Raw genomic sequence first — 23086 nt, 5'->3', positions numbered from 1 at the left:
TTACCCAAATATGAATGTTGCATTAGCAGTTTAACCCATCACTTACTGAGAATGTACTCTATGCCAAGCTGGATGCTAAGTATTCAGCAGTAAGTGTGAACATGAATTCTGGAACCAGACCACTAAGGCCTCAAATCCTAACTTTGCCATTATTAGCTATGTGACATAGGTCTGTGTGATCTATGCCCCAGTTTCTCTTGGTAAAACAGTGATGATCAATGCTGAGGGCTTCCCCACCCTGGAAAACTTTAAGCATATATGATCTCTAGTGCCTTTTCAAACTCACAAGAAATAAGGGACATTTCCAAGTAAAAAAGGTATTAAGGTTATGCTAGTTATAGAATAAATAGGGGAATGCTCTCTTGTTCATGTCCCTGGGAGAGTTGTGTACAGAGTTGAATCAGCACATTTCATGAGTTTGGTTGAACTTTTCTGTAAATTCTTCAGGCCTAGCTGCTTACTCTGAGAAAAGATAATCAATTATTGATTCAATGTTTCCCAAGAACACACTGTAGCTATAAAGTGTCCTAACAACCCCTGACGTTGACCACTCATTGAGAATTTGTTTTCTAAAATTATATCTGCAACTTTGATGTTTGAACTTAGTAAGAATTAAACTTAGTTCCATTATATGTGGTGTCAATTTTATCCTGGTTTCAAGGTTTTCTTGTTGTCTTTGGCTCACAACATTTTGACTATTTGTGTAGATGTGGATCTCTTTGTGTATATCCTACTTGCAGCTACTTGCTCTTGGATGTGTAGATTAATGTTTGTCATTGTATTTGGAGAATTTTCAGCAATTATTTCTTTGAATATTTTTTCTGCCTTGCTCTTATCTGCTTCTGTTACTCCCCTTTATACAGATGCTGCTGCTTTTAATGGTGCCTCAGACTTTTCAGTGTCTGTGTTCATCTTTTTTTCTTCGTCTTTTTTTTCTTTCTGTTTTTCACGTTGGACCATCCCTATTGATTTTTTTTTTTTTTTTTTTTTTTTTTGCAGTACGCGGGCCTCTCACTGCCGTGGCCTCTCCTGCCGCGGAGCACAGGCTCTGGATGCACAGGCCCAGCGGCCATGGCTCACGGGCCCAGCCGCTCCATGGCATGTGGGATGTTCCCGGACCGGGGCATGAACCCACGTCCCCTGAATCAGCAGGCGGACCCCCAACCACTGCGCCACCAGGGAAGCCCTCTCTATTGATTTTTCTCTGAGTTTTCTGATTCATTCTTCTGCCAGATCAAACCTGCTGAGTCCACCATAGTTAATTTTTCAGTTCAGTTTTTGTATAGTTCAACTTTTGAATGTCCATTTGGTTTTTTTTTGGGGATTTCTATATACTTATTACTATTCTATATTTGATGAATTCTGCTTTCCTTTCATTTTTTTAGGCATGATTGTCTTTAGTTCTTTGCACATATTTCTAATAGCTACTTTGAAATCTTTGTCTGCTAAGTCCAACATATGGGACCCCCTCAAAAGTATATCCATCGCCTGATTGTCTTTTCTTGTTTATGGGCCACACTCACATGTTTCTTTGCATGTCTAACTTTTTCATAAATTAGATATTTTATATAATATATTGTAGAGCCTGTTTCTACTTTTTACCCTGTGACTTGTTATTGTTGCGTATTTCTGTTTATTTAGTGGATTGCTTGTATTAATTCTACAAAGTCTGTTTCTCCTAAGTGTGCAATTTCTGATGTCAGTGCTTAGAATTTTTTTCTCTTCTTTTGAAGTTTGAACCTTGGAATCCTAGTAGTTGCTCCTGGGTCAGCATTGCTTAGTCTTCAGCCATTGACTGATTAGGGATTATGATTAAACCTCCTGAGCCAGTAAGACTTCCATCCATTTCAGAAAGATTCCAAATCTACACTGCTTTTAGCCAGGGATTAACAGCTCTCCAATTGCTGCAGAGTGGATTGACCCTAGAATATGTGCACAGCCTTACACTAGGGATGACTGTAATGTTATCAGGGCCTTTTTGTTGCTGTTATTTGTTTTTTGCTGTCTTTTTTCCTCATGTCATTCCTTGTTAAATTTCTAGTGAGTCTGCTGTTTTGTTTGCTGCTTCTTGCATCCAGTTGCTTTTTCATGGTCTTTATTGGAGGGAGGATGCCTTTAGGCAGGAGTTGGTATGCTCCTTGTTCCAGATTAAGGTCCCCCCCCTCAGACAGTGCTATGGAGCTGACAGTCCTCAACTTGCCTCCTCACTAACCAGAAGCTCTGTTAGATATGATGGAGCTGAATGGGGAGAGGGGTTAGGGTTAAGGTCTACTTCTCCTAGAGTGACTCCTTTGTCCTAAGAGGGAGCTTGGAGAATGGTAGTCCCATTAACCTAATTGGCATGGAACTTCTGCCCTATGAGCAGATGCTGGGGGGAGAGGATGTGACAATGGAAGCCATAGTCTCTTTGGCCAGCAGCTCATGGCTTGATGTGTCTGACTAGGATAGAGCCTTTACACTATGAGTGGGAGCTGAATAGACTTGGGAGACCCTATCTGCTTGGCCGCACCCTACTGGAATAGATCTTCTGAAACATCTTGGGGTTGGCTATGGGGGACCCACCACCCCAAGGGAAACCATTGCCTTATAACTGAGAAGTAGCTGGGGAGTTGAGGAGAAGGTAGCCAGTCTCTTCTTGGCCTTGTCCAACCAGAAAAAACCTTCTGAAAAATGTAAGAGGAAGTAGGGGACAGGTGATGGGAGCAGTTTCTGACTCAAATTTCACAGATCACCACTGTTCTTACTGATACTCTATAAAATTTTTTGAATAAATGCTTCTCAGTTTGCTGCCGGTCCTCAGGTCAATTTCTGGAGACTTTAATTAGTTGTTGTTTGACAATTTTTACCACTTTAATCATTCTTTTGCTGGAGAGAGAGTTTGCAAGCTCACACAGCATACATTTCATCTCCTTTATGTAAATTTTTACACTTGATGTTTGATCCCAAGGCTGGGAATTGGGACATTCATTTCTGATCTCATTTCTTTAACCTACTTGTCTCTTCCTTAGTTCCTCCTGTAACCTAGAAGCCTTACTGCAGCTTATTTTTTTTTCCTGTGAGATCGCCCTTAAGATAAAGTCATATAAAAAGAAGCTTTTAGACTTAAAAGCAAAAACCTCCCCCAAAACCCCAAAATAATAATTTAAAAAATTATTTCTTCTTGCAATAAATATTTTTCAGGATGCCTATCATACCCAGAACTGAGAACGTCCAATTTGACTTAGAATCTGAGCAAGGATGTTGGTTGCTCTAGTCCAGATACAACATTCTCATAAAGCACTGAAATGCTTTCATTCAACATGTAGTGAATCACAGGACATTGTGATTTAGGGAGAATTAATAATTTAAATATTAAACACACTATAATAACAATGATGTAGGCTTAGATAAAATAATAGGTAGATTAATTTTAGCTGAGAGGAGGTGGAAGATAATTTTGAAATGAACTGTGCCAGAAGTGAGTAGATGACTCACTTTTGATGCTCCAGCTCTATAAAAATCCCATCTTCTGACTCAGCTGGCTGGGCATCAACAAATTGGTGACTCAGAAGCAATGAGAAGTGATCATTAGAGGATGAATGGTGGGGCAGATTGACTAAATGAAGCAAGGCTGACCCATGTCATGAAATGGCAGGTCAACTGCTTTTAATGCCACTGTTAGTAGTGACACTAGCATTTCCCCAGACACATAAAATTGAAAAGCAAATCACTTAAATGTTTCTATTATATAATATTTGAAGCATACCACGGTACGTATGTTTAGTAAGAAGTATACCTATAAAATTAACATTTGTACACCGACTACACTTAATAACAAAAACCTTACCATTAGCTTTGCATATACCCTTGGACTACACCCACAGCGGAAGGGATTCCTGAATCTTATTTTTATTACTTATTTGCTTTTTAGATTTTCTCACCTTCAGGTTTTACAAAAAGAGGAACATTCTGTGAAATAAAAATTTTTAACTCAACATTATTTTTATAAGGTTCCATCCATGTTGTGGGTAGCTGTGCTCATTTATTTTTTATATTTATTTTAATTTCTTTTGATATATAATTCATATACCATAAAATTCCCCTGTTTAAAGTACACAATTCATTTGTTAATAAATCCCCAAGACTGTGAACAATTCCCACTACCTAATTCCAGGACATTTTCATCACCACAAAAACAAACAAACAAAAAAACTCTTACCTGTTAACACCCACTCCCAATTTCCTCCTTCACCCAGTCCTGAAAACCACTTTGTCTTTGGATTTTCCTATTTGAACATTTCATATTGTGTCTGGTTTGTTCTACTGACAATAATATTTTCAAGGTTCACCCACGTTGTAGCATGGATCAATATTTTATTTTTTCTTATGGATGAACAATATTCCATCCTATGGATAACACCACCTTTCTTTATGCATTCATCCAATAATAGACACTTGAGCAGTATTCACTCTTTAGCTATTATGAATAAAGTTTCTATAAATATTCATGAACAAGTTTTTTTTTTGTTAACATCTTTATTGGAGTATAATTGCTTTACAATGGTGTGTTAGTTTCTGCTTTATAACAAAGTAAATCCGCTATACATATACATATATCCCCTCCCTTTTGCGTCTCCCTCCCACCCTACCTATCCCACCCCTCTAGGTGGTGACAGAGTACCGAGCTGATCTTCCTGTGCTATGTGGCTGCTTCCTACTAGCTATCTATTTTACATTTGGTAGTATAGATAAGTCCATGCCACTCTCTCACTTCGTCCCAGCTTACCTTTCCCCCTCCCCGTGTGCTCAAGTCCATTCTCTACATCATGAACAAGTTTTTCTGTGTGTGGTTATATATTTTTAATCCTCTTGGGAATATACCTTGGAGCAGAATTGCTAGGTCATATGTCAACTCTCTTTTTAACTTTTTGAGGTAGTGCAAGCCATTTTACAAGATGACTGCATGATTTTCTGTCCTACTAGTAATGTATGAAGTTCCCGATTTTTCAACATCCCTGTCAACACCTTCTTTTCCCCCATTAAAAAAAAAAAATTATAGCCAACTTAGAGCACGTGAAGTAGTGTCTTATTGTGGCTTTGATTTGCACTTCCCTAATGACTAATGATGGTTACCAGCTGTCCATGTGCTTATTGGTCATATGTGTATCTTTTCAGGAGAAATGTGTATTCAAATCTTTTGACCATTTTAAGATGGGTTACTTTTATTAAAATGATGCATTGTAAGTGCTCATTCTATGCGGTGGTTACTAGAGCCTTATCAGATATATAATTTGCAAATAAAACCCCATTCTGTAGGTTATCTTTTCATTTTCTTGATAGTACCCTTTGACACATAGATGTCCTTAGCTTTGAAGTATTCCAATTTGTCTATTTTTTCCTTTGGTTGCTTGTGACTTGGTTCCTTGTACTTTTGAACTCATCTAATAAATTGTTGCCTAATACAGCATTACAAAGATTTATGCCTGTGTTCTTCTATGAATTTTATAGGTTTAGCTCTTAAATTTGTGACTTTGATCCATTTACTTAGCTGTTATATACGTATGGTATGAAGTAGGGGTCCAAATTCATTCCTTTTTTATTATTATTATTTTTATATTTGGCTCCGTTGGGTCCTTGTTGCTGCACATGGGCTTTCTCTACTTGTGGTGATTGGGGGCTACTCTTCGTTGCGGTGCACGGACTTCTCATTGCAGTGGCTTCTCTTGTTGGCGGAGCATGGGCTCTTGGCGTGCAGGCTCAGTAGTTGTGGTTCATGGGCTCAGTAGTTGTGGCTCTCAGGCTCTAGAAAGCAGGCTCAGTAGTTGAGGCTCAAGGGCTTAGTTACTCTGAGGCATGTGGGATCTTCCCAGACCAGGGATTGAACCTGTGTCCCCTGCATTGGCAGGTGGATTCTTAACCCTGTGCCACCAGGGAAGTCCCCCATATTCATTTTTTTTTTTTTTTACATCTTTATTGGAGTATAATTGCTTTACAATGGTGTGTTAGTTTCTGCTTTATAACAAAGTGAATCAGTTATACATATACATATGTTCCCATATCTCTTCCCTCTTGCATCTCCCTCTCTCCCATCCTCCCTATCCAACCCCTCCAGGCGGTCACAAAGCACCGAGCTGATCTCCCTGTGCTATGCGGCTGCTTCCCACTAGCTATCTACCTGACGTTTGGTAGTGTATATATGTCCATGCCTCTCTCTCGCTTTGTCACATCTTACCCTTCCCCCTCCCTATATCCTCAAGTCCATTCTCTAGTAGGTCTGTGTCTTTATTCCTGTCTTACCCCTAGGTTCTTCATGACATTTTTCTTTCTTAAATTCCATATATATGTGGTAGCATACGGTATTTGTCTTTCTCTTTCTGACTTACTTCACTCTGTCTGACAGACTCTAGGTCTATCCACCTCATTACAAATAGCTCAATTTCGTATCCTTTTATGGCTGAGTAATATTCCATTGTATATATGTGCCACATCTTCTTTATCCATTCATCCAATGATGGACATTTAGGCTGTGTCCATCTCCGGGCTATTGTAAATAGAGGTGCAATGAACATTTTGGTACATGACTCTTTTTGAATTCTGTTTTTCTCAGGGTATATGCCCAGTAGTGGGATTGCTAGGTCGTATGGTAGTTCTATTAGTAGTTTTTTAAGGAACCTCCATACTGTTCTCCACAGTGGCTGTATCAATTTACATTTCCAAAAACAGTGCAAGAGGGTTCCCTTTTCTCCACACCCTCTCCAGCATTTATTGTTTGTAGATTTTTTGATGATGGCCATTCTGACTGGTGTGAGATGATATCTCATTGTAGTTTTGATTTGCATTTCTCTAATGATTAATGATGTTGAGCATTCTTTCATGTGTTTGTTGGCAGTCTGTATATCTTCTTTGGAGAAATGTCTATTTAGGTTTTCTGCCCATTTTTGGATTGGGTTGTTTGTTTTTTTGTTATTGAGCTGCATGAGCTGCTTATAAATTTTGGAGATAAATTCTTTGTCAGTCGCTTCATTTGCAAATATTTTCTCGCATTCTGAGGGTTGTCTTTTGGTCTTGTTTATGGTTTCCTTTGCTGTGCAAAAGCTTTGAAGTTTCATTAGGTCCCATTTGTTTATTTTTGTTTTTATTTCCATTTCTCTAGGAGGTGGGTCACAAAGGATCTTGCTGGGATTTATGTCATAGAGTGTTCTGCCTATGTTTTCCTCTAAGAGTTTGATAGTTTGTGGTCTTACATTTAGGTCTTTAATCCATTTTGAGCTTATTTTTGTGTATGATGTTAGGGAGTGATCTAATCTCATACTTTTACATGTACCTGACCAGTTTTCCCAGCACCACTTATTGAAGAGGCTGTCCTTTCTCCACTGTACATTCCTGCCTCCTTTATCAAAGATAAGGTGACCATATGTGTGTGGGTTTATCTCTGGGCTTTCTATCCTGCTCCATGGATCTATCTTTCTGTTTTTCTGCCAGTACCATACTGTCTTGATTACTGTAGCTTTGTAGTATAGTCTGAAGTCAGGGAGCCTGATTCCTGCAGCTCCGTTTTTCGTTCTCAAGATTGCTTTGGCTATTCGGGGTCTTTTGTGTTCCCATACAAATTCTGGATTTTTTTGTTCTAGTTCTGTGAAAAATACCAGTGGTAGTTTGATAGGGATTGCATTGAGTATGTAGATTGCTTTGGGTAGTAGAGTCATTTTCACAATGTTGATTCTTCCAATCCAAGAACATGGTATATCTTCCATCTATTTGTATCATCTTTAATTTCTTTCATCAGTGTCTTATAATTTTCTGCATACAGGTCTTTTGTCTCCTTAGGTAAGTTTATTCCTAGATATTTTATTCTTTTTGTTGCAGTGGTAAATGGGAGTGTTTTCTTGATTTCACTTTCAGATTTTTCATCGTTAGTGTATAGGAATGCAAGAGATTTCTGTGCATTAATTTTGTATCCTGCTACTTTACCAAATTCATTGATTAGCTCTAGTAGTTTTCTGGTAGCATCTTTAGGATTCTCTATGTATAGTATCATGTCATCTGCAAACAGTGACAGCTTTACTTCTTCTTTTCCGATTTGGATTCCTTTTATTTCCTTTTCTTCTCTGATTGCTGTGGCTAAAACTTCCAAAACTATGTTGAGTAAGAGTGGTGAGAGTGGGCAACCTTGTCTTGTTCCTGATCTTAGTGGAAATGCTTTCCGTTTTTCAACATTGAGGATAATGTTGGCTGTGGATTTGTCATATATGGCCTTTATAATGTTGAGGAAAGTTCCCTGTATGCCTACTTTCTGCAGGGTTTTTATCATAAATGGGTGTTGAATTTTGTCAAAAGCTTTCTCTGCATCTATTAAGATGATCATATGGTTTTTATCCTTCAATTTGTTATTATGGTTTATCACATTGATAGATTTGCATATATTGAAGAATCCTTGCATTCTTGGAATAAACCTCACTTGATCATGGTGTATGATCCTTTTAATGTGCTGTTGGATTCTGTCTGCTAGTATTTTTTTGAGGAATTTTGCATCTATGTTCATCAGTGATATTGGCCTGTAGTTTTCTTTCTTTGTGACATCCTTGTCTGATTTTGGGATCAAGGTGATGGTGGCCTCGTAGAATGAGTTTGGGAGTGTTCCTCCCTCTGCTATATTTTGGAAGAGTTTGAGAAAGATAGGTGTTAGCTCTTCTCTAAATGTTTGATAGAATTTGCCTGTGAAGCCATCTGGTCCTGGGCTTTTGTTTGTTGGAAGATTTTTAATCACATTTTAATTTCAGTGCTTGTGATTGGTCTGTTCATATTTTCTATTACTTCCTGATTCAGTCTTGGCAGGTTGTGCATTTCTAAGAATATGTGCATTTCTTCCAGGATGTCCATTCTATTGGCATAGAGTTGCTTGTAGTAATTTCTCATGATCTTTTGTATTTCTGCAGTGTCAGTTGTTACTTCTCCTTTTTCATTTCTAATTCTATTGATTTGAGTCTTCTCCCTTTTTTTCTTGATGAGTCTGGCTAATGGCTTATCAATTTTGTTTATCTTCTCAAAGAACCAGCTTTTAGTTTTATTGATCTTTGCTGTCGTTTCCTTCATTTCTTTTTTATTTATTTCTGATCAGATTTTTATGATTTCTGCTAACTTTGGGGTTTTTTGTTCTTCTTTCTCTAATTGCTTTAGGTGCAAGGTTAGGTTGTTTATTCGAGATGTTTCCTGTTTCTTAAGGTAGGATTGAATTGCTCTAAACTTCCCTCTTAGAACTGCTTTTGCTGCATCCCATAGATTTTGGTTCGTCATGTTTCCATTGTCATTTGTTTCTAGGTATTTTTTTATTTCCTCTGATTTCTTCAGTGATCACTTCGTTATTAAGTAGTGTATTGTTTAGCCTCCATGTGTTTGTATTTTTTTCAGATCTTTGCCTGTAATTGATATCTAGTCTCATAGCATTGTGGTTGGAAAAGATACCTGAAACAATTTCAATTTTCTTAAGTTTACCAAGGCTTAACTTGTGACCCAAGATATTATCTATCCTATAGAATGTTCCATGAGCACTTGAGAAAAATGTGTATTCTGTTGTTTTTGGATGGAATGTCCTATAAATATCAATTAAGTGCATCTTGTTTAATGTATCATTTAAAGCTTGTGTTTCCTTATTTATTTTCATTTTGGATGATCTGTCCATTGGTGAAAGTGGGATGTTAAAGTCCCCTACTATGAATGTGTTAGTGTCGATTAATGGCTGTTAGAATTTGCCTTATATATTGAGGTGCTCCTATGTTGGGTGCATAAATATTTAGAATTGTTATATCTTTTTGGATTGACCCATTGATCATTATGTAGTGTCCTACTTTGTCTCTTCTAATAGTCTTTATTTTAAAGTCTATTTTGTCTGATACGGGAATTGCTACTCCAGCTTTCTTTTGGTTTCCATTTGCATGAAATATCTTTTTCCATCCCTTTACTTTCAGCATGAATGTGTCTTTAGGTCTGAAGTGAGTCTCTTGTAGACTGCAAATATATAGGTCTTGTTTTTGTATCCATTCAGCCAATCTGTGTCTTTTGGTGGGAGCATTTAGTCCATTTATTTTAGGTAATTATCGATATGTATGTTCCTATTCCCATTTTCTGAATTGTTTTGGGTTCGTTATTGTAGGTCTTTTCCTTCTCTTGTGCTTCTTGCCTAGAGAAGTTCCTTTAGCAGTTGTTGTAAAGCTGGTTTGGTGGTGCTGAACTCTCTCAGCTTTTGCTTGTCTGGAAAGGTTTTAATTTCTCCATCAAATCTGAATGAGATCCTTGCTGGGCAGAGTAATATTTGTTGCAGGTTTTTCTCCTTCGTCACTTTCAGTATGTCCTGCCACTCCCTTCTGGCTTGCAGAGTTTCTGCTGAGAGATCAGCTGTTAACCTTATGGGGATTCCCTTGTGTGTTATTTGTTGTTTTTCCCTTGCTGCTTTTAATATGCTTTCTTTGTATTTAATTTTTGACAGTTTGATTAATATGTGTCTTGGCGTATTTCTCCTTGGATTTATCCTTTATGGGACTCTCTGTGCTTCCTGGATTTGATTAACTATTTCCTTTCCCATATTAGGGAAGTTTTCAACTATAATCTCTTCAAATATCTTCTCAGTCCCTTTCTTTTTCTCTTCTTCGTCTGGAACCCCTATAATTCGAATGTTGGTGCGTTTAATGTTGTCCCAGAGGTCTCTGAGACTGTCCTCAGTTCTTTTCATTCTCTTTTCTTTATTCTGCTCTACAGTAGTTATTTCCAGTATTTTATCTTCCAGGTCACTTATCTGTTCTTTTGCCTCAGTTATTCTGCTACTGATCCCATCTAGAATATTTTTAATATCATTCATTGTGTTGTTCATCGTTGTTTGTTTCATCTTTAGTTCTTCTAGGTCCTTGTTAAATGTTTCTTGCATTTTGTCTGTTCTGTTTCCAAGATTTTGGATCATCTTTACTATCATTATTCTGAATTCTTTTTCAGGTAGATTGCCTATTTCCTCTTCATTTGTTAGGTCTGGTGGGTTTTTGCCTTGCTCCTTCATCTGCTGTGTGTTTTTCTGTCTTCTCATTTTGCTTATCTTACTGTGTTTGGGGTCTCCTTTTTGCAGGCTGCAGGCTCGTAGTTCCCATTGTTTTTGGTGTCTGTCCCCAGTGGCTAAGGTTGGTTCAGTGGGTTGCGTAGGCTTCCTGGTGGAGGGGACTAGTGCCTGTGTTCTGGTGGATGAGGCTGGATCTTGTCTTTCTGGTGGGCAGGTCCACGTCTGGTGGTGTGTTTTGGGGTGTCTGTAGACTTATTATGATTTTGGGCAGCCTCTCTGCTAATGGGTGGGGTTGTGTTCCTGTCTTGCTAGTTGTTTGGCATAGGATGTCCAGCACTGTAGCTTGCTGGTCGTTGAGTGAAGCTGGGTGCTGGTGTTGAGATGGAGATCTCTGGGAGAATTCTGCCATTTGATATTATGCGGAGCTGGGAGGTCTCTTGTGGACCAGTGTCCTGAAGTTGGCTCTCCCACCTCAAAGGCAGAGCCCTGACTCCTGGCTGGAGCACCAAGAGCCTTTCATGCACACGGCTCAGAATAAAAGGGGGAAAAAGTAGAAAGAAAGAATTAGGAGAAGAAAAGAAAGGAAGGAAGGAGGGAGGGAGGGAGGGGGGAGGGAGGAAGGAAGGAAGGAAGGAGGGAAGGAAGGAAAGAAAAGATAAAGTATAATAAAATAAAGTAAGATAAAATATAATAAAGTTATTAAAATAAAAAAATTATTAAGAAAAAAAATTTTTAAAAAAACGGACGGATTGAACCCTAGGACAAATGGTGGAAGCAAAGCTATACAGCATAAATCTTGCTCTCAGAGTCCACCTCCTTAATTTGGGATGATTCGTTGTCTATTCACGTATACCACAGATGCAGGGTACATCAAGTTGATTGTGGAGCTTTAATCCGCTGCTTCTGAGGCTGCTGGGAGAGATTTCCCTTTCTCTTCTTTGTTCTCACAGCTCCCAGGGGCTCAGCTTTGGATTTGGCCCCGCCTCTGCGTGTAGGTCGCCGGAGGGCGTCTGTTCTTTGCTCAGACAGGACGGGGTTAAAGGAGCCGCTGATTCGGGGGCTCTGGCTCACTCAGGCCGGGGGAAGGAGGGGCACAGAGTGAGGGGCGGGCCTGCGGCTGCCTAGGCCGGCGTGACGTTGCACCAGCCTGAGGCGCGCCGTGCATTCTCCTGCGGAAGTTGTCCCCGGATCACGGCACCCTGGCAGCGGCGGGCTGGACAGGCTCCCCGGAAGTGGGGTGTGGATAGTAATGTGTGCTTGCACACAGGCTTCTTGGTGGCGGCAGCAGCAGCCTTAGCGTCTCATACCTGTCTCTGGGGTGCGCGCTTTTAGCCGCTGCTCGAGCCCGTCTCTGGAGCTCCTTTAAGCAGCGCTCTTAATTCCCTCTCCTCGGGCACCAGGAAACAAAGAGGGAAGAAAAAGTCTCTTGCCTCTTCGGCAGGTCCAGACTTTTCCCCGGACTCCCTCCCGGTTAGCCGTGGTGCAGTAACCCCCTGCAGGCTGTGTTCACGCCGCTGCCGCCAACCCCAGTCCTCTCCCGGCGCTCCGACCGAAGCCCGAGCCTCAGCTCCTAGCCCCGCCTGCCCCGGCGGATGAGCAGACAAGCCTCTCAGGCTGGTGAGTGCCGGTCAGCACCGATCCTCTGTGCGGGAATCTCCCCGCTTTGCCCCGGCACCCCTGTTGCTGTGCTCTCCTCTGTGGCTCCGAAGCTTCCCCCCTCTGCCCCCCGCAGTCTCCGCCCGCGTTAGGGCTTCCTAGTGTATGGAAACCTTTCCTCCTCCTCAGCTCCCTCCCAGTGGTGCAGGTCCCGTCCCTATTCCTTGTTTCTGTTTATTCTTTTTTCTTTTGCCCTACCCAGGTACGTGGGGTGTTTCTTGCCTTTTGGGAGGTCTGAGGTCTTCTGCCAGTGTTCAGTAAGTGTTCTGTAGGAGTTGTTCCACGTGTAGATGTATTTCTGATGTATCTGTGGGGAGGAAGGTGATCTCCGGGTCTTACTCTTCCGCCATCTGCCCGGAAGAAGTGCCCCCATATTCATTCTTAATGTGTGGATATGCAGTTTTCCCAGCACCATTTGCTGAAAAGACTTCTCCTTCCCCCACTGAATGATGTAGTGGGTTGAATGGTAACACCCCAAAAGATATGTCCATGTTCTAATCTCTAGTTCCTAGGAATGTCACCTTATTTGGAAAAAGGAATCTTTGCATATGCAATTTAATTAAGGGTCCTGAGGTAAAATTATCTTGGATTATCCATGTAGGTCATATATTCAGTGACAAGCATCTTTATAAGAAACAGAAGAGAAGATACAGATGCACAGAGAAGAAGGCAATGGGAAGATGATGCCAGAGATTGGAGTGACGTGACCACAAGCCAAGGAAGCTAGCAACTACCATTCTAAGAAAGGAAGGAAGTTCTCAGATTGGATTCTCCCTTAGAGCTTCCAGAGGGAGTGAGGCCCTGCCAATACCTTGGCACCATTTTTTAGCCCTATATAATAAAGCACGGATAGAGGGGAAATGAGCTACAGAAGGAGAAAATCAGTTTTCAAGAAAAATTTAGAGAAAATACAGAGTAGTAGTGATTTGAAAGTAAGTATTTCTCATTTCCAGTTTCTCTAAAAGGCTCTCAAATTAAGAAATTACTATAGGGTAAAGATCATATCAAGGATATACATATAAGACTCTTCATTAAGGTGCTATAAATATTTAAGGGCATATCTCAAAGAAGCTTTCAGCTAGACAAAACACCTTCTAGGAAATTTAAGGGCATTTTCACATAGCATCTGGACCCTTATCCCAAGTCCAAGAGAACCTATCTTGAGATATTTGTGATATGGTTTCAATCTAATATAGAGAAATTTACTAAGATTCATAGGAATTCTACAAAGTTTATAAGGTAATTATATTAGTACCATCAACTTGGAATAAAAGGGACAGAAATATTTCAAACAAAACAAAAACTATGAGTCCTCAACTAAGAGCAGAAAGAAAGATGAAAAGGTCAAGAAGCAAAATGGATTATTTATTATGGAAAATAAAAGATGACTAAGAGGGGAGTTCCCAGGACCTAGAGGGTGAAGCCAAGTGTCACAGAGAACATTTCTACAAAATAGGACTGGCGCCTAATCAAGACAATGACAACATATGCTTTCCTTTTCCCCCACTTTTCCCCCAGCTTTATTGAGATATATTTGACATATAACACAGTACAAATTTAAGGTCTATAATGTGATTATTTGATATATGTAAAAATTATGAAATGATCACCACAATAAAGCTAATTAATAAATCCATTAATCAGCTCACATAGTTACCTTTATTTTTGTAGTGAGAATATTTAAGATCTTTTAGCCACTTACAAGTATACAATATTGTTAACTATATTCACCATGCTGTACATTACATCTCCAGAACTTATTCATCTTAAAATTGGAAGTTGATGACCACCATCACCCATTTCCCCCAACCCCTAGGCCCTGGCAATCACCAATCTGCTGTTTATATGAGTTTCATTTTCTAAGAGTCCCTGCATAAGTGAGATCATGTAGTATTTGTCTTTCTCTGTCTGACTTATTTTCACTTAGTATAATGCTGTCAAGTTTCATTTATGTTGTCACAAGTGGCAAGAATTTTTTTATGGCTGAATGGTGTTCCTATATATATTTATATATACACACACACACACACACACACACACACACACACACACACACCATGTTCTTTTGTCTATTCATCTTCTGATGGACCCTTAGGTATTTCCATGTCTTGACTATTGTAAATAATGCTGCAGTTGACATGGGAGTGCAAATATCTCTTTGATACCCTGCTTTCATTTCCTTTGGATATATAACCAGAAGTGGGATTGCTGGGTCATATGGTGGTTCTAAATATTTTTAATATTTTGAGGAGCCTCCATATTGTTTTCCATAATGGCTGCACCAATTTAAATTCTCCCCAACAGTGTATAAGGGTTTCCTTCATATCCTTGTCAACACTTGTTTATCTCTTGTCTTTTTGATGACAGCCATTCTAAGGAGTGTGAGGTGACATCTCATTGTGGTTTTGATTTGCATTTCCCTGATGACTAGTGAGGTTGAGCACCTTTTCATGTAGCTGTTGGCTGTCTGTATATCTTCTTTGGAAAGTTATCTATTTAGGTCATTTGCCAATATTTTAATTAGATTACATTTTTTGTTATTGCCTTTTCTACCAGTTTTGAATGAGAGTGTCCAGTGCAATTATTTGATCTCTGTATTGTCATTGGGTGTAAGTGTGTGTTTGGGAGGGGGTAGTGTAAGAATGGCAGATAACTGTTTTTTTTTTTTTTTAGTTTCACAAGTTATCAGATCAAGGAGAACCATACTCAAGTTACTGCACTGAGAAGTATGACCTGTACTTGAACCTGATATGGATGACAATAACCTCAACTTCAAGACAATGCTACCTGGCAGGGCTAGGACGAAGGTGAGTTAACTATCTTTTTGGAAGTCCCAAGACTCCGTGTAAGAAGTTCAATAACCCTGAGTTCAAACCATGTTGGAGGAGTCATGTGAAGCTCTAGGCAGTTATTCCTGTTAAGTGCAGCATTCCAAGTATCACTGCCAAGGTGCTAGATGTGTGATTGAGGCATGTTGGACCATCCAACCAACCTATCCAACAGGCTGAATAAGAAAAAGGACCTCTTTCGATGCCTCATGGAACAGAAGAATCTCCCAGCCAAGTGATTTCTAATTCCTGACCCACAGAATTGTGAGATATAGCAATAATTGTTGGTTAAGGCTACTAAGTTTTCAGGTAGTTTATTACACAGCAGTGGATGACGGCAGTGGAATCCTTTAGATTTAATTGTTCATGTGCGAAATAAAACATATGCAAGTATATTTATTGCAGCACTGAAACAATCTATCCTTCAGCAGGAGACTGGTTAAATTACGGGTTATATACACACTGGAAAGTATATGCAGTAGTTAAAATTTGAGGGTTTTTTTTGTGCATGAATATAGAAATATCTCCGAGAGGTTGTTAAGTGAAGAAACGAAAATTCAGAACAGTATGTTGAATATGCACCTATTTGTGTAAAATAAAATGGGGCTGAGGAATTAAGTGTTTGTGCATAAATATCTCTGGAAGAACAGGCAAAAATGAGTCATATTGGTTATCTGCAGGGAAGGAGCCTGGGTTGCCTATGGACAAGAGTGGCTAGGAAAGTTTGCCATATACCCTTTCAGTCTAACATTTTTGCTCTTTGAACCAAATGTATTTTACAAAATGAAATTAACACAGAGGTAAACTTCGAGAAATTTTGGAGACCCTAGTTCCGAAGCTGTACTACGACTGCTCATTAGCCGTCTGGCCTCGAATCAGGCCCTTACATAGTTGCAACTACTTAGCCTCTCCTCAGCAGCAGAGATCTTACTGTTCCTCTGCTGAAAACTCATTAAAAGGGCCTCATTTCTCTCAAGGTAAACTCCAAACTCCTACCTACTTTAAAGTTTAAGGTTTGTCTTAATTTGACGTAAGTCTTGCTGCTCCGCGGCATGTGGGATCTTCCCGGTCCGGGGCACGAACCCGCGTCCCCTGCATCGGCAGGCGGACTCTCAACCACTGCACCACCAGGGAAGCCCTGACCTAAGTCTTAATTTGACCAGTCCTGATCTCCTATTACTACACCCAACATTTTACCTTCTGGCAGTACTTAGTTATTGGTCCTTGAAAGCATGATGATGATCACACCTTCATGATTTTGGGTATGATGTTCTCACTGCTGGGAATTCCTTTCCTCTTTCCCCCCCTCCTCTGATGTTGAACTCCATTAGATCCTTTACAAATAATTCTGATTCACTTACCATCTACCAATCAGAATGAATCATTTACACATATGTGGGCTATTTTTTGCAATCTCATAGTCTATTAAAATTTTTCTTAGTTTACACATCTGCACTATTAGATTAGGATCTCATTGAAGGCAGAACATAATTTTTGTGTCCCAGTTTCACAGTCAGCTCTGGCAGATGATACGTTCTCAGAAGCTGATTGCAAACGGAACTGAAAGACTGTTATATATAACAATCTGGCATGGTCTTTGATCTTATTTTAGATATCCTATATCGCATTTGAAAGCATTGTCAGAACTAGTATCTTCTCCTGGTAGCGTTACTAAAGAAGTATGTATGTGTGCATATATATATATATATATACATATATATATATATATATATATATATATATATACATATATATATGTACATATACATATACATATATTTAATATTTTTTTCCTTCAGGCACGTCATATTCCCTTTTGATTAAACAGTTTAGTCTGTCCCCAGGCAGACCTTTTTTCTTGTGGCAAGATGACAAAGTAACAAAATGTATACCTAGAATTCAAAACAGTATAGCTAGAATTCAATGATTAAAGGGGTTTGTAAAGAAAAAAACGTGATAAAGAATTTTCTCAATTATTCTACTACGAGAACAATCAATTAAAATATCCATTTCCTAGGTGTTTGCTTGGTCACAGATAAATCCTCATATTTTCCCCCTCCAGAAAGATCATGTAGGTGTCGTTTGTTGCCGAGGATCTATGAAGCAGGGGAACCGTTTACTTAATTATAGAAAAGATGTATTGCACATTTGTGTATCACGCCTGGATGAAAAGGTTTACAGGGAAAGTTATCTTCCTGCAAAATCCCTTGATAATCGCCTCAGTGTCATTTGAAAACTTGAATTGTGGAAAAGTAGATGCACTAAACCTGTTCATATTCTGTTAGTGACAAATGAATGCTTTTTATAGTTTGTACTTGCTGTGAGCTTCATTTAGAGGTTCAACTGTTCCTGATAACCAGTTTTGAATAACAATGGAAACATCTAGCCAGTTTGTGCTTGACCTGGTGGGGTTGGTGGTTGGTGGGTGTCTGTGCAGAGAGCTTCACTGTCTGCAGAGCCTGCTTCAGAGCTTGGGGACGTGACATGGAGGCTTCCCTATTCATGTGAATTCACATATCATTATACTGCGAGTGTATTTACATAGCATCATTTTACTCTTCTGCATTTAATCAATTAGAGCCATGATTTCATTTAAATACCTGGATGCCTCATAAATTCAGCTTTGCTGGAACCAAAGCAAAATCTTGGGAGATTGCGATGCTGTTCTTATGGAGCCAATTAACACCTGAAAGTGTTTTTATCTTTAAGCAAACACTTGGTGGCTGCTTGACAAACATGGATGTCATTCTGATTCTACTGTTATCTGATACTTATATGCATGTATGTATGTGTGTGTGTGTGTGTGTGTGTGTGTGTGTGTATTACCAAGTCACTCTGAATCCAGTTCTTTCTCTGGCGGTCCCCATGTCTTTATAGTACTACTCTGGGTTTTCTGCAGTCATTTAACTCAGCGGGGTCCCTGCTGTTTTCTAGTTGACCAGGCCCTCATTCTGGTGCTTCTTTCCATGCTTGCTGCTCTCTTGGCAGCCCCTGCATGTGAGTGCCCACCTCATCCTCCCAGTCTGTATGAAGCTTCAATTTGCCATGGGATCCACTGGGTCACCAATTTCCATTACTTCTGGAAGGAAATTAGCCAATCCAATAAAGTGATTAATAAAACTTAGAGATAGAGGGATCCTTAGAGTTAATCGAGACGAAGTGTTCCATTTTGGGGGCAAGGAAATTGAAACCCAGGAAATGAGAGTAGCTTGCTCCAGGTCAGAGATTTCACAAGAGGAACTCAAAAGTACTGCACCCCAGTCTAACTCTACTTGCAGGAAGCTACAAATCATGTTGTCTTTGTGTTACAGCGTTTGGGTTTAATGTTTACATAAATGTTAACTCTCGCCTCCAACTTAGTAATATTCATCTTACTCCCAATTTTCTAAGGACAAAACTTAACTCTCAGTAAAAATTCTAATGGTGAGGTCTTCAAGTCTCTAAGGCAAACTAAGAGGCCAGTGTTTTGGGGCTAGATTGGGATGTTATCTAATCCCTGAAATTGTAGTGGAGGAAAGTACCTATTTTTCCTACCCTTGATAGTTTCCTACCCTGACTTCCTTAGGAAAAGCCCTCTGCCCTATTAGGCAGCAACGTGCCCAACTACAGACTGACATTGCCCGGTCCCTGTGGGAGGAGAGGCAGTGAGATGTAAGAGGAAGTAACTGGGGAGGGTTTTTGGGGAAACTCTTTAATTCAGGCTCCTTGGCTTTTCAGGAATGTTCTTCTTTTCCCCATTTGTTCTTACCCCTTACTGGTTATTCTGCAATCATGTTGTGACCTTGAGAATATGCTAAGAGTGATACAATGAAAAGATAAAAGGCCTGGAGCGTAGATGACAATGTGGAGGCTGCCTGTCTCTATACTTTGTGTTACATGAGTGAAAAATAAGCCTCCATCTGGTTGAAACCCTGTTGTCTCATGTCTGATACATGCAGCTAAATGCAGTTTCTAGGAATATACTTATTTTCTCCCTCACTCTTTTTCTCAGCCTCCTCTACCCCTGTAGTCCTTAAGAATGTTGCCATATCTTCTGTCATTCAAAACTAAAAGCAAATTCCTCCTTTATACCAAGTCTGGTTCTACGAGTCTCCCGATTTCCTCGTAGCTCTTCACAGCCACTTTCCTCAACAGAATAGTACGTATTCTTGTAAACTAAATTCAGTCCACTTCTCCATCTCCCATTCATTTGTAGAAATCCATCTCTTCAGCAAGTTAGCTATAAGATACAACTCAGTTTTAATAGATAATACATATATTTGGTATAAAATTCAAAAAGTGAAAACGTAATTACAGTAAGAAAATAGACTGTCCCCCACTTGTATCTCCCATCCAGTTTCCTTCCATAGAGGCAGCTAAATTATCAGTTATCTTTGTGTGTATATATTCTTTCAGAGATATTATGTGCAAATGGAAATATACACGTTTTCCTTTTTAAATATTTTTACACACATGATGGCATATTGTATGCATTGTTCTAAGCTTACATTTTTCACTTATACATCTTGGACATTTGTCTCAGAATTGACTCAATGTTTCTTTAACAATTATAGAATTCATTATCTGAAGTTAGCAAAATTTAATGAATCTTACATAGATGGACATTTAGAGTGTTGCAAATCTTTTTATTACAAAACAATGTTATAAAACATATCCCCATAAATATTTTTATAGCATATTTAGGTATATCTGTAATAAATTCCCCAAAGTGAAAGCTTAGGGTCAAAAAGGTACACATTTTTACTTGGATAGCTATTGTCTAAATGCCACAGAGGTTTGACCAAGAAAATAAAGTTAGTATTATATCTTAGCTCAGGCTGCTATAGAAAATACCATAAAATGGGTGTTATCAACAACAGAAATCTAATTCTCACAGTTCTGGAGTCTGTAAGTCTGAGATCAGATGTCGGCATGGTCGAGTTCTAGTAAGGGTCCTCTTCTGGGTTGTAGAGAGCAAACTTCTCATTGTGTCCTCATATGGTAGAGAGCAGAGAGTGAAGTAAGCTCTCCTGTGTGATGAATTGGGAGATTGGGATTGACATATATACACTAATATGTATAAAATAGATAACTAATAAGAACCTGCTGAATAAAAAAATAAGTAAAATAAAATTCAAATATTCAAAAAAAAAAAAAGTAAGCTCTCCTGTCTCTTCTTGAAGGGCACTAATCTCATTCATGAGGGCTTGGACCTAATGACCTAATCAACTCCCAAAGGCCTTACCTCCTAATACCATCACATTGGAGGGGTAGGGTTTCAACATATGAATTGGGGATGGGGGTGGGACATTCAGTCCATAATATATAATATACTTAATTTCTAATCTCTGCAGAAGTTAACTACTGACTTTCTATTTTGAGAAATGACCAAATTATTATATTGCTACTTCCTCCTCTCCATATCCCCCATCACTTGATTTTAGTTAATTATATTTCTTTGTTCTTAATTTTATACCTTTAAATACACTTATACCTTTATTTGGCTTATAAGCTCTTAATGGCGTATATTTGAACCCAGCTATAAAAAATTAAGAAGTCTGTATTCTTAACTTTTCTCTCACATTTCATTTTATTATTATTTTTTTTGCGGTATACGGGCCTCTCACTGTTGTGGCCTCTCCCGTTGTGGAGCACAGGCTTCAGACGCGCAGACCCAGCGGCCATGGCTCACGGGCCCAGCCGCTCCGCGGCATGTGGGATCTTCCGGGAGTGGGGCACAAACCCGTGCCTTCTGCATCAGCAGGCGGACTCTCAACCACTGCGCCACCAGGGAAGCCCATCTCTCACATTTCTTTTTCCAAATTTGGCTGCATTTATCATAGTTACAATCTGTCTTGCAACCATAATCCTAACATTTAATTTTAGTCCAGCAGTTAAAAGGAATCAACACCCATGGCCAGTTCATTCACAATAGGTTTTCAACCCCCTGGCTAAATGAAATTTTTCTTTTATTTTTTAAGAAGAGCTCATGGGAACTATACTTTCAATTATGTTTATTCCCAAATGAGAGAAAGTTAAGATATTTATTGGGTCATTTTTTTTTCCTCTTGAAGACTCTTTGGGCATTTTTCCCATTGTTTTCTGGCACAGAATGTTGTTATGAAGTCTCAGGTTAGCTTGATTTCTTTACGTTTACTCTAAAGGTTGCTTGATCTAAAATTTATGTAAGTGCCTACTTCCTTTATCTGATAATTCCAGTAACTTTATTATGGTATGTTATGGCACTGAGCCTCCTACGTCAATCTTTTTAGGAAAATACGACCTTTCATGTCTATAGATTCAAGCTTTCTTTTTTCTGAACAGGTTTCCTGAATTATATCTGTAAATATTTTTATGATATATTTTAATTCTTTATTTTGGGATACTCATTGTACATATATTAGATGTCCTTATATGACTTTTACATCTATAATATTTTCTATATAATTTTTAACTCTTTTAAAATTTCCCTTTTATTTTACTTCCTTTTCCCTGCCTGGTACTTCATGACGTTCACAGGGTCTACTTTTTGGTCTGTTATTGGTTTTCTGTACCAATTTTCTGTAATCAAAATTGAGAATGTTTTATTATTTTTCTCTGAAAGTTAATGTGTTATCTCCTTCTGTCACAGCTTTCCTGAGCTTTTATATCCCTGCTTTGATACTGCCTCTTACCATCTATGTGAACTTGTAATTTTTCAGTGCCTCCAATTCTTTACCTTAGAATTGGGATAATAATCATTCTACTTGATAGAGATATAGTGAGGATTAAATGAGTTAAGTTATTTACAGCAATTAGAATAGTGCCTTACACATGGTCAGCACCTTGCTGACCAGTGCTTGTTATTATTATATTTCTGGGTTTATTTTATAGAGGCAACTCCTTCTCTTAAGTTTTTATTTTTTTAAATTTATACAGATATCTGTTCCCAATTTCTATCTGCTTTGTGGCAAACATTTTTCTACCGAGTGCTTTTTGTTTTCCAATCTAACCACTGGCTCTTTGGAAACATACATTACTCACATATAATAAAGTAGATAAATCATTAAGTGGCCTAATCAAGAAAAAAATGTGAGCAAGAGTTAAAATGGAATACTTGAAGATAGTCTGGAATGTAAAAGAAACAGAAGACTCATAAAATTATACTTCAAAAGATTCTATACAAATATATTTGAAAGAATGTACAGGATGAAGAATTAACTATGAAAATATCTTACCTAAATGAGATCAGGAAGAGATGGAAAACCCAAGTAGCTGAATAATAATGGAAAAAATTGATAAAATCAGGTTCCAAATGATTTTACTGGTAAATGTTCTTAACTCTCAGGGAACAGGTTATTCCACTACATGTCTACCTTTTTTAATACCATAGAGAAGGAACAAAAGGACTTAAGTTTTTTCATAGTTTTTTTACAGGACCAGTATCACTTTGAAATCTAAACCTTAAAATAATACACTTTCACTTACAATCACATACATGTACATAAACATACAGTTATAAAAGCAACCGCATCTACCACCACCATTGCAAAAAGTCTTTAAAACTGCAGGATAATCTTGAAAAATTTGAGATATAATTGACATATAACATTGTATTAATTTT

The sequence above is a fragment of the Phocoena phocoena genome, chromosome 18 (genome assembly GCF_963924675.1).
Source record: "Phocoena phocoena chromosome 18, mPhoPho1.1, whole genome shotgun sequence".
NCBI lineage: Eukaryota > Metazoa > Chordata > Mammalia > Artiodactyla > Phocoenidae > Phocoena > Phocoena phocoena.
Note: the sequence above shows the minus strand (reverse complement) of the source record.